The sequence below is a fragment of the Chiloscyllium plagiosum genome, unplaced genomic scaffold (assembly GCF_037043375.1).
Source record: "Chiloscyllium plagiosum isolate Xiang-an unplaced genomic scaffold, Cpla_swu_hap1 HiC_scaffold_53X, whole genome shotgun sequence".
Lineage (NCBI taxonomy): Eukaryota > Metazoa > Chordata > Chondrichthyes > Orectolobiformes > Hemiscylliidae > Chiloscyllium > Chiloscyllium plagiosum.
The window spans coordinates 11,683,093-11,696,654 of record NW_028270191.1 but is presented as its reverse complement, the minus strand read 5'-3'; positions in this window follow the sequence as shown (position 1 = coordinate 11,696,654).

Sequence of the window (13,562 nt, the reverse complement as noted above, 5' to 3'; positions counted from 1 at the left end):
TGGATGAACATGAATAAGTGGGGAATGATCAGTGTCACAGAGTGTCCTCTGGAGCAAGAAAGGAGACAGAATTCTGACCCTGTCCATCAGGAACTCGACATCAACCCCATTCCCTGTACCCTCCCCTGTGACAGGATGTTCCACAATCAGAGCTGTCTGAGGGCAATCCTCCAGGTGCCCTTTCGAACAGCACGGTGCACATTCTCTACTGCTACGTCTCTGGACATGCATTGGCATGACGTTTTCCCCTCCGTGGGCTGAGATTCCCATCGGCGTGTCCTCTTACCCCGGGGATCTGGTGTGGAGAATGCTGCATGCAGTGGTCCCAAGCATTCGTAGGCTGAGGGAGTTCACCGGGCGTCAGACCACACACATGTTCTGTGGCCTGGAGGAGACGGTTTTCCATGTTTATGTCGAGTGTGTTCATTTGCAGCCTCTTGCTTGGTTTTTGTAGAGGTTGTTTTTAAAATGTTGCTTACATTTCAGTCCCACCCTCCTGATACTGACACTGGGTGTGGGGATGGGTGGGCAAATCTACAGGCCTTCTCATTCCTCTGCTCCTGGGCCTGGACAGTTCCTGACTGTCTGCCCCTCTTTCAGGTTACCTCTGCCCTCGGGTGTCCCTGCAGAGGAAGCATCTGCTCATCACCAGCATGGTTGAGGCCTTTCGAGACTGGTGGGCACTGCGGGAGCTGGACTGCATCATCAGCCTGGAAAATGATATTGTCATTCAGTAAGTTTCTGTTCCATCGTAATTGTTTTTTTCCAATTTTCATTTTTGATATTCTGAAAGAAACAAGGGATTCATTCTATCCTGTGTTGGCCCTATCCCAAGTGATATTGATGTGGATGGCTGCAGGGGATTTGATTTTTAGTTTACTTTGACTTCTCATGTTTTGAGTGACTCTATTTTAACCTCTTGTTGTCACTACACTGATTTCCTCAGTGTAGTGTTCCTAGCCCAACAATTTTACACTTCGTCCACCATAATGTCAAAGGGAAGGATATTCACTGCTGGTTGCACAATGTTCAGCAAAATAGATTAAGAAAGACTAATGTGGGTCAATTCCATGAAAAGACAGACATTTATAACAGGAAAGTGGGAAAGGTTAGAGAAGGGAAATAAGTACTTTGTGTCTTTCTTAACAGTGAACGACACAGGAAGTGAAATGTGGAACTGAACGAAATTCAATGTCGATATTGTAGAGAAGTCATATTGGAGATATTAATGATGTTGAAAAGGGCACTGCTGGCCTTTGCCTGAGAGAGTTGAAAAAGATGTCGACAGAGAGATTGAATATCGCATAAAGATTTCCACCACGTACATTGATCATCACAATTCACATGATATTAATACTTCAATGCGGACAGCTGTTTAGCATTTTGAAAATGTTGCATTATTGTTTAAGAAAGGGAGTACAATAAAAATAGCAGTGGCGGATCTGTAAATCTGACCTCAGTCATTGGGGAGGTGACTAATTTATTACAAAGCAGATACGTATTTGACAAGTAGAAAACAAAATTTACTAATTCAGCAGAGGCAATTCAGAATTGTGAAGGGGTGAGAACTGACAGGAATTCCTGAAGATGATACTGACAGAGTTCATGTGGTGAAGCATTGGATGTGGTGGATTTGGATTCTCCGAAGGATTTTGATAAAGTGCTTAATGGGAAACAATATGAATGTGCAAGGGATTTTTGGTAATATACCACCGTGAATTAAGAATAGTGTCACAGACATGGTGGGAACATTGCACTGGGAATCAAGATACACTCATCCACAAGTCATCTCAAATATGAAATATGATGGTCAATATCTGACTGCGATCTCTGTCGAAGATAAAGAAATCATTTTTCACGATAAAATTTAAAATAAAACAGCATGAAAACAGAAGTCATGTTTTGTGTAACAATCTATCCTTTAACCAGTGGGCAACAAATGACTAAATACTGCTCTGAAAACTTCAACTGTTTCGCACAAAGATTCAACAGGCGCGCACATTCAAGCACAGAAGAAAGATCAACAAGACACATGAGAGACTTTTGAAGAAATATCACTGGCTTGAAAAGACAAACAAAAATATCCCTTGGATAAAGTATCCAAACCACAAGAGGAAATGCCAAACTGTTAGTTTGGAGTCAGAATATTTCACATTTCTGTCACCAGACACAATGCACAATTGAATAGCTGTGGGGTGGTCTCTCTGACTTCAATATTTTCTTTGTGTACGGTCTTTGAATGTCTTTATCACCTTATCACACCCTGGCAGCTTAATGTTCCGGGGTATAAAGGAAAGGTAGGACAGGAAGTGAAGCAAGAGAGGAGGGGGAGTGAGATTTTTATTTAGGGATAACCATTATGGCTGGACTTGAAGAAGATATTCCTGAGGGATCACCCAATGGTTTTATATGGGTAGGACTGAGAAATAAGAATGGAGTGATTACCTTGATGGAATCGTACAATAGCCCCCCAGTAGTCAACAGGAAATCAGGGAACAAAAATGTGGGGAGATCTCAAATATATGTAAGAATATGTATATATGTTGGCTGGGGAGGAAGTTGTTAAGTGTGTTCAGGAAAACTTTCTTATTCAGTAGGTGGATGTACCCAGTGGAGAAGGGGTAAAATCCGACATTCTGTTGGGACATAAGGTAGGGCAAATGACTGAGGAGTTAGTGGGGGAGCACTCTGGGACCAGTGATCATAATTCCATCCGTTTTAAAACAGTTATGGAAAAGGATAGGCCTGACCCTGATAGCTAAAGTCCTAAATTGGAGTAAGAGCTGAAAATGTGTTGCTGGAAAAGTGCAGCAGGTCAGGCAGCATCCAAGGAGTAGGAGAATCGAACGTTTCAGGCATGAGCCCTTCTTCAGGAATGAGGAAAGTGTGTCCAGCAGGCTAAGATAAAAAGGTAGGGAGGAGGGACTTGGGGGAGGGGCGTTGGAAATGCGATAGGTGGAAGGAGGTCAAGGTGAGGGTGATAGGCCGGAGTGGGGGTGGGGGCAGAGAGGTCAGGAAGAAGATTGCAGGTTAGGAAGGCGTTGCTGAGTTTGAGGGATTTGACTGAGACAAGGTGGGGGGAGGGGAAATGAGGAAACTGGAGAAATCTGAGTTCATCTCTTGTGGTTGGAGGGTTCCTAGGTGGAAGATGAGACGCTCTTCCTCCAACCGTCGTGTTGCTCAGTCTGGCGATGGAGGAGTCCAAGGACCTGCATGTCCTTGGTGGAGTGGGAGGGGGAGTTGAAGTGTTGAGCACGGGTGGTTAGGTTGGTTGGTCCAGGTGTCCCAGAGGTGTTCTCTGAAACGTTCCGCTTGGAGTAAGGCCAGTTTTGATGGTATCGAACAGGAACTTTCAAAAGTTGATTGGGGAGACTGTTTGAAGATATCAAGCATCAAGCATCAAGCATGTGGGAGGTTTTCAAAAAAGAGATCATGAGAGTTCAGCAACAGCATGTTCCTGATTGTGTGAACGACAATACTGGTAGGTGTAGCTGCTGGAAGATGAGAGATATTGAGGGGGGGGGGGGGGTGTAGATTAGAGTGTGCTGGAAAAGCACAGCAGGTCAGGCAGCATCCAAGAAGCAAGAAATTCGATGTTTCGGGCAAAAGTCGTTCATCAGAAACTCTGACTCCTGATGAAGGGCTTTTGCCCGAAACGTCGATTTTCCTGCTCCTCGGATGCTGCCTGACCTGTGTGCTTTTCCAGCACCACTCTAATCTAGACTCTGATCTCCAGCATCTGCAGTCCTGACTTTCACCTGAGAGATATTGAGGCTCTAGTCAAGAAAAATAAAGAAGTAGGTTTGAATGAGAATATAGAATTTATGGTTAATAAGTTTGCAGATGACACCAAAATCAGTGTTAAAGTGGACAGTGAGGACGGTTATGGAAGAGTACAACAAGACCTTGATCAAATGGGACAATGGATCGAGGAGTAGCAGATGGACTTTAATTCAGATGAATGAGAGGTGTTGCATTTTGGCAAGGCAAACCAGGGCAGGACTTATATAGCTAATGGTAGGGCCCTGGTAAGATTCCAGAAGAAGGGCTTATGCCCGAAACGTCAATTCCCCTGCTCCTTGGATGCTGCCTGGCCTGCTGTGTTTTTCCAGCATCACATTTTTCAACTCTGGTCTCCAGCATCTGCAGTCCTCACTTCCTCCCTGGTAAGTATTGTCAAACAGAGAGACCTCAGGGTACAGGTACATAGATCCTTGAAAGAGGTGTCACAGGAAGATAGGGTGGTTAAGACGGCGTTTGGTCCATTTGACTTCATTGGCTAGAGCATTGACATTAGGAGTTGGGATGTCATGTTGCATCTGTACAAGATACTTGCTGATGATATCCAACTTGATGAGAATGTGAGCTGTGAGGAGGATGGACAGCAGTTTCAAGGAGATTCAAAAAAGGCTGAATTAATGGAGAAGAACATTGCTGATGGGATATAAAGTGGACACGTGTGAAGTTATTCTCTTTTGTTGGAGTATGGGCGGATATTTGTCAGAGGGTGAGAAATTGGAACATATTACCGCCCCAACAGCTGTCTCTGATCCTTTTACATGAGTGACAGAAAGCTAGCCTATGTGTGCAGCAATCCATGTGGAATGGAAGTGGATGGTAACCTTTATTGCAAGTGTTTTTGAGAATACAAATGCAGAAGTCATGCTATAATTACATGGAACAGTGTTAAGACCGCACCTGAAGAATTTCATTCAACCTTATCAATATCTTAAAGTGAGAGGGTGACAGCACATACTAAAGTGCTGGGAAGTGAGAGAAAGTAATAGCATGATGGCTATGTGGTTAGCACTGCTGCCTCATGGTACCAGGGTCTCAGGTTCGGTTTCAGCCTTGGAGGAACTGTCTGTGTTGAGGTTGCTGATTCTCCCTGGGTCTGCATGGGTTTGCTCCAACATTCCAAAACTGTCCAAGTTCAGTGGATTGGCCATGTTGAATTATCCACAATATCCAAGTATGTGTGCGCGTGGGAGATTCACCGTGGTGAACATGGGGCAACAGGATAGGGAAGGGGGTGGGGTCAGGATAGGTGCTTTTCAGAGGGTCGTTAAGGGCAGAATGGCCTCTTCCTGCACTGCAGTAATTCGACAGACAGAATAATTTTTGGAAAGACGCATCCCTTGGCTGTGCAATAAAGAAGCAGGGGACAACATTGTCAAATAAAATTGAAAACACGAAGACTGGTCTGAGGAACAAGGTCTTCACTCAAGAGATTTCTAGCGTCATGGAGTTATCCACCAGAGAAACAAATCCTTCTGTCCAACCTGCCTATGCTGAACAGACGTCCTAAATCTATCTAGTCCCATTTGCCAGCACTTGGCCCATATCCCTCTAAACCCTTACTATTCATATGCTCATCCAGATGCCTTTTAAATGTTGTAATTGACCAGCCTCTATCACTTCCTCTGGCATCTCATTCCATACATGCACCACTCTCTGCGTGAAAAGTTGCCCATTGAATCCTTTTCACATCTTTCCGCTCTCACCCTAAACCTATACCCTGTAGTTCTGGAAACCCTACCCCAGGGGAAATACCTTGTCTAAATACCCTATCAATGTTCCTTATAATTTTATAAACCTCTATAAAGTTACCCCCTCAGACACTGACACCTCAGCCTATTCAGCCTGCCCCTATAGCTCAAACCCTCCAACCCTGGAATCATCCTTGTGAATCTTTTTCTGAACCATTTCAAGTTTAACAACATCCTTCCGATAGGAATGGTAACTCTTTGGAATTGTCTCCCCCCAGTGAAATGTGGGAGCTCAGTCACTCAGTCAGTTCACAGCAGATATTGATGGATTTTTCTTTACTAGAGACACCAAGGGAGACACCAAGTTAGAGCACAAACGCAGCAATGGGAGAGAGGGTCAGCACAATGTCCCTTTAACAAGTTAGGATGGGAAATGAAAGGTCTTGGAGTGTGGGGAAGAAAGATTGAATCCAAAGGGTATTGACTAATCAACTGAATCTGGAATCATGGGTAAATCATGGGTGAAGTGATGGTTGAAATGGGGTTGCTGATTGAGAATAGCTGAGCTGCTCTTACAGAGAGCTGACCCAGTCAGCACAAACTCTGTCGAAAAATGCTAGGTAGGAGTATATTGTGATATGCTTGAGCCGAAAATGGCTGAATTGAATTTCTTCATCTCAAGAGAGCTGCAGAACCCTCCAAAACAGATTGCTCACTATTCTCCTTCACCAGAGAGTTAACTCTGCTGTCATAATTCTTCTTAGTGCATTCGTCAGAAAATAAACAACTGAAAAATTTTGAAACCACAGATTCCCCTGGCAGTTCCTACAGGGTATAAAACAAGGGTGTTTATCCCACTCTGAATCAATGAGGTTACTGGCAGCATAAAGTGATTGATCTCTTCGCTCAGAAAATGCATCGACCAATCCAAGTGATCAGGAACATATTCTACGTTGCAGTAGCGGTACTCGGTTTGCCTGGTAAGTGTCTGTGATTGTTGAGGGTAGGGCTCTTGTAGTGCAGTGATAGTGTCCCTCCCTCTGAACTAAAGCAGGCCTGGGTACAAGCTCCCCCTGTTCCCCATGTGTTTCTCACATCTCTGTGCAGGTTGATTAAAAATTGCTGGAATTGTTGAGGTTGCCTGAATCAATGTGGGCTGAAAAATGTGTTGCTGGAAAAACGCAGCAGGTCAGGCAGCATCCAAGGAGCAGGAGAATCGACGTTTCGGGCATAAGCCCTTTTCCAGCAACACATTTTTCAGCTCTGATCTCCAGCAACTGCAGTCCTCACTTTCTCCTGAATCAATGTGGGGTTTGTTTCCTGCTGTCATACTGTCACTGAACATGGCTGATCGAATCATCCCAACTCAACAGACATCCAGTCAGTAAAATCATTCTGTTAAATCCACTGTCTGATGGTTGTGGATAGATTCTGTTCCCTGAACTGGTATGGTGTCATAGAGACTTCTCTTCATTATAAAGCTATTGAATCACTGGAATGGTGTTTGCCTGTTCGAACAATCATAAAAGCAGGAAAGAATGGAAAAATGTTGTGGGAGGATCTCTCAATTCAGAATGGGTCTGAGTGTGGTCACTGACTGGAGTGAAACACCCGGGGCAAGTGTTCATGAAGCATTGAGAGGATCTGCCACTCTGACTGTTGTTTCATTGTTGTAAGTACAAACATGATCGTGTACAGAGGGTGTTGGTAGAAATATAGGAGATCGACACGAGGATGGTTGGTCTTACTTATGAAAAGCTACGTTACATTGTTCTGTATTGTGTTCCTACTTGCATACAAATCGACTGACAAACATCTTCAAGAATGAAACCTATTTATCACGTGGGGACTGCCTGTAGGGGAATTGCTGCACACACAGTATTGTGGTTAATACACTACAGGCTACCTTCAATTTAGTTCCTTCAGAAGAACTCTCACAGACAACCATGTACCGAAATAGTGATTTGAACTTTATTGCATGTAACAAACAAAGTGTGACACCTCAAGTTAGCAAATTAAGCCTCACAACTGAATAGGGTTGGTGTGGACTTGTTGAGCCGAAGATGCCTGTTTCCATACTGTAAGGAAACTAAATCTTATTTCATTGGAAAGTTAAAAAAAAAGTTTGAGTAAGCTCTGGTAGAAATGATATTACAAAAACTTTTTAGCTTGTTATCAAAACATGGATAAATTGTTTTTGCTAACATCCAATTTGAACTCTGAATTTGGGATGAGAAAATGTTTGTGCATGTACCTTGTATTTATAGAGTCATAGAGGCATAGGAATGTACAGCACGGAAACAGGCCCTTCGGTCCAACCCATCCATGCTGACCAGATATCCAAACCTAATCTAGTCCCACCTGCCAGCACCTGGCCCATATCCCTTCAAACCCTTCCTATTCATATACGCATCCAGATGCCTTTTAAATGTTGCAACTGTACCAGCCTCCACCTTCACCTTACTCTGGCAGCTCATTCCATACACGTGCCACCCTCTACGTGAAAAAGTTGCCCCTTAGGTCTCTTTTATGTCTTTCCCCTCTCACCCTGAACCTATGCCCTCGAGTTCTGGACTCCCCCACCCCGTGGGAAAGACTTTTGTCTATTTATTCTATCCATGCCCCTCATGATTTCATAAACCTCTGTAAGGTCACCCCTCAGCCACCGATGCTTCAGGGAAAACAGCCCTAATCCTCCAACCCTGGCAACATCCTTGTAAATCTTTTCTGAATCCTTTCAGGTTTCACAACATCTTTCCGATAGGAAGGAGACCAGAATTGCACACGATATTCCAACAGTGGCCTAACTAATGTCCTGTACAGCCACAACATAACCTCCCAACTCCTGTACTCAATACTCTGACCAATAAAGGAAAGCATACCAAACACCTTCTTCACTATCCTATCTACCTGTGACTCCACTTTCAAGGAGCTATGAAGCTGCACTCCAAGGTCTCTTTTTTCAGCAACACTCCTTAGGATCTTAGAAAATGTTTCATTTAAGACAACAAAAATGTAAAATGTGAGATTATTAAAATATTTTCTGACAGTTTTTTAAAAATAAACTGAATATATGTAAGTATAACATGACATCACCTAGTAACCTGGGCTCTGCCCCTTCTGAGACCAGCAGAGTGCCCTCGTCCTGCTGTCTGTTTTAAATCTTCTGACACGCCTCCTAAGTGGTGTGATTTATGATTCCGGGAATGATTAACGCATTGGGCTTCTTCCAGTCAACTCTGTTGCTTCGGAACAGGTTTCAAGAACACAGCAATGGAGCTGGAAGTCTTACAAAGACAAAGTCTTTGAAAACAGCAGAACTCCTAAGTGACTACAATCATTTGAATCTCCAGTATAAGGGATTTGTTGAAAAGTACCAAGCCTGGATGTAATTGTTTCTGAAATTGAGATTGATAACATTACTTGATACCAGGTGCTAGTTCAAACATGCAATAGGATATTTCATCTAATGATAAAGGGCAAATAGTTGTAAATCATTAAATTTTTTCTTGAAAATAAGAGAAGCTAACAGAATCAGTCCGGGCAGTTTTAATTTGGAGAAAATAAATACTGGGAAGAATTAATTGGCCATTAATGAATTCTGTCAGCCGGACAATAATGCAAGGACACAAAACAAAGTTGAGTCAGTTGCAGTCAATTTTGAATTTGGAATAATTTTGAAAAAAAAGGTAGCCAATTATAACCAAACAATTTATATTTGAGAAAGAGCAAACAAGCAAAAACTGGGCATGGGCATGCTTGTAAACCAGGCAGTAATAATGTTAGTTTGTCTCCTTTGAAGCTGTTGTGGAGACATGTCGTTTTTGTTTAATCTGGACAGTAAAGCGTTCTCTGGGATTCCTGAATCATCATAATGGGAATTGATGGACGGGGTGGGGGGGGGGGGGGGGGGGCACACTTAAAATAGAAGAAGAGCAATAGGCAGAAAGTGACTTAGCATCAAGTGGAAATGGGAATGACTCAGTGCAGTTAAACGGAATATTGTTAATGAAATCCAAGTGTATATAGAATGAGATAATTAACAGCTTCTCTTGCAGATACATGCGTGGACGAACATCTGGCCCTTCGAGCCTGCTCTGCCATTCAATAACATTATGGCTAATCTTTTCGTGGACACAGCTCCACTTACCCATCCTCTCACCGCACCCCTTAAATCCTTTATTTTTCAAAAAGAAAATCGACCATAACTTTAAAAATGTTTACAGAAGTAACGCCAACTACTTCCCTGGGCAAGGAATGCCAGAAGTGTACCACCCTCTGGGTGAAGAAGTTCCTTCTCAATTCAGTCCTAAATTTGCTCCCTCTAATGTTGAGGCTATTCCCGCTTGTCCTAGCTTCACCTGACAGTGGAAACATCCTCTCTGCTTCTATCCTATCTATTCTCTTCATAATTGTATATGTCTCTAAAAGGTCCCCCCTCACTCTTCTGAATTCCGATGAATATATTCCCAATCTCCTCAGTCTCTCCTCAAAAACCAACCCCCTCAACTCCAGAATCAACCACCTCTTCACCCCCTCCAGTGCCAGAACATCCTTTCTCAAGTCAGGACACCAAAACTGCACACAGTACTTCAGGTGTGGCCTCACCAGAACCTTGTACAACTACAACACATCTCTCTGCTTTTAAACTCAATCCCTTTAGTGATGAAGGAAAACATTCCATTTGCCTTCTTAATCACTTGTTGCACCTGCAGACCAACCCTCTGTGATTCATGCACAAAGACTCCCAGGTCCCCCTGCACAGCAGCATGCTGCAGCTTTTTCCTATTCAAGTAATAACTTTTTTTGCTGTTACTCCTATCCAAAATGGATGACTTCACATTTATTAACATTATATTCCATCTGCCAGACTGTTGCCCACTTAGTCAATGCATCATTGTTCCTCTTCAAAGTTTCACAGTCCTCTGCACACTTTGCTCTGCCACTCACCTTTGTGTCATCTGTAAACTTTGGCACCCTACACGTGGTCCCCAACTCCAAATCATCGATATAATTTGTAAATAATTGCAGTCCCAACACCGATCCCTGAGGCACACCACTAGTCGCTGATTGGCAGCCAGAATATTTATTCATTTATTCCCAATCTTTGCTTATTGGTCGTCAAGAAATCCTCTATCCATGCTAACATTTTAACCCTGACGCCATGCATACTTATCTTATGCAGCAGCCTCTTGTGCGGCCACTTGTTGAAGGCCATTTGTTCCATCCAGGTACCCCATAACTACTGGATCTCCATTGTCCACCTTGCTCGAAATGTCTTCATAGAATTCCAAAAGATTTGTCAAGTGTGACCTGCCCTTCATGAACTCATGCTGCGTCTGTCCAATGGGACAATTTCTATTGAGATGCCCTTTGATTTCTTCCTTGATAACAGACTCAAGCATCTTCCCCACAACAGAGGTTAAGCTAACCCAACTATATTCCCCATCTTTCATCTATTCATCATATCCTATAACAAAATACCCCTTCTCATCCTCTAAAGGACTAACATTTACTTCCACCACTCTTTATTGTTTTATAGATTTACAGAAACTTTTGCTATTTGTCTTTATATTCTGTGCTCGTTTTTGTTCTAATTTTCGGTGTTACTTTTCTTTACAGCACTTTTTGTGGCTTTGTGTTGAGTTTTAAAGTTTTCCCAATCTTCTAGTTTCATGCTTTTCTTGACCACTTTGTATGCCTTCTCTTTCAACCTTACTTCCTTAGATACCCATGGCAGATTATCCCTTTTCTTCCAGTCCTTCCCTTTCACTGGAACATACGTTTGCTGAGTACTTTGAAAAATGGCTTTGAAAGTCTTCCACTGCTCGTCAACTGACCACCATAAATCTTTGTTTCCAGTCCACTTTAGCCAGGTCCTCCCTCATTCTGTTGTGGTCCCCCTTGTTCAAGCACAGGACCCTGGTATTGGATTTTATCTTCACACTCTCCATCTGTATACTAAATTCAACCACACTGTTGATCACTCCTTCCAAGAGGATCCCTAACTATTAGGCTATTAGTTATTCCTGTCTCATTACACAGGACCAGATCTAGGAAAGCTTTATCCCTCATCGGTGGCATTACCTACTGTTCAAGAAAACTATCATGGATACACTCAACGAACTCCTCTTCAAGGCTACCCTGACCGAGCTGGTTCGACCAACCTACATGTAGATTAAAATCTCCCATAATAGCCGTACCATTTTTACAAGGCATTACTTATTTCTTGGTTTATCGCCCACCCCAATTCTGCCTTGAACTTAAACCATCCTGCACACATTCTAACGTGCTGCTTACCTTTTTATTTATCATCCTTATTCCTTCCTGTCGTTTTCCCTTCCCTTCTCCTTGACTCACAAATTTAAAGTCCTAGTGACCACTCTATTTATCCTTTTCGCTTGAACACTGGTTCCAGATCGGTTCAGGTGCAGAGCGTCCCATCGGTACAGATCCCCTGGTTCCAAAACTGCTGCCAATGTCCCATGAAAGGGAACCCCTCTTCCCCACACCATTCCATGAGCCACGTGTTCACTTCCCGAATTTCCTTATCCCTAAGCCAACTTGCACGTGGCTGGAGCAAATTGCTTGATAATCCCCATTGCCTATGTTGTTAGTCCCAATGTGAATCACAACAACTGGATTCCACCCACCCTCCCACTCCAATAACCTTTCAAGCCGGTCCTGCATCCTGGCACCAGGCAGACAACACACCATGCGGGACTCCCAATCTAACTTGCACCTATCCTCCTAATGGTAGGATGCCCCATAATTACCATTTGTCTTTTTGCTCCCTCCTCTTGAATGGCCTTCTGCACTTGTGCTGCTGTCATAGAGTATCACAGAATCCCTACAATGTGGAAACAAGCCATTTGCCCAACAAGTCCACACCAACACTTTGAAGAGTATCCCATGCAGACTCATTCCCCTACCCCTATTACTCTCCATTTCCCCTGACTAATGCACCTAAGCCAAAGCATGCCTGGACACTATGGACAACTCAGCATCTTCAATTCACCCTGATCCACACATCTTTGGACTGTGGGAGGAAACTGGAGCACCCAGGGGAAAGCCACGCAGACACGGGGAGAATGTGCACAGTTACCCGAGCCTGGAATCGAACCTGGGTCCCTGGCGCTGTGAGGCAGCGGTGCTAACCACTGAGCCACAGTGGACAGGAAAATAAGGGAGGTGGGTTCAACTCTGGCCAGCTGGCTCATCCTCTCTACAGTCCATGCGTTTGTTACAGGGAACTGAATTAACTGATTTGGCCACCACGTGGAACACTGAACCAAGTGAAGATGTTAAACAGGCTCCCTCGAGCAGACTTTCAACTTTTGAAAGATCAGTCGAATGTCAAGAATGTCTGGCGTGCTCTTCGGATACTGATGTAAGTGTGCAAAAGGGATTGTTGTATCTGAAGTAACTGACATACTGGAATGCATAGTGAAAATGCACTGAAGAATAGAACACCGATGTGTGCGCCTACTCGATAAAATGATTATTTTATCTTGGAAGGTCACAAAAATAATGTTTAAATGATAAGGCACTGGCATATAACACACAGAGATACTGAATGTTGGTTTTGGTGGGAAGGAGATAAAAATTACAATTTGAGAGAAAGAGGAGAAAATATTGTAGGAATATCCGCAAGATGGGGGAAAGTGAAGGAAGAGCTGGAGAAGGTTTGAATTCCATGTATAATTTGCTCACATGTATAATCAGCTTGCAACTATTGAACAACATGTATGTGCTCAAGGGAGGCCTTAATAATCTGTGTTAAGGATCTCTGGGATGGAATGGGATCCTTACAAAATGCTGTTGTCAAACCAGACAATTAAGGGTTAATTGTTAAGGGATAAAGGACATGGCAATTAGGAATTGTGACCAAGTGGAAGATTACTGGCCTAGTACAAAAACAATTGATTTTGGCTGTTGTGGAACTGCACATCCTTGACTGCATTTCAGAACCATTCTTTTATCCAGTTGACAATGGGTCACCTGGACGATGTTCCCAGCTGATTGTCTGTACAATGGAATTTCTGGAAAAGGACTGAAATGGTGCTGCAGTAC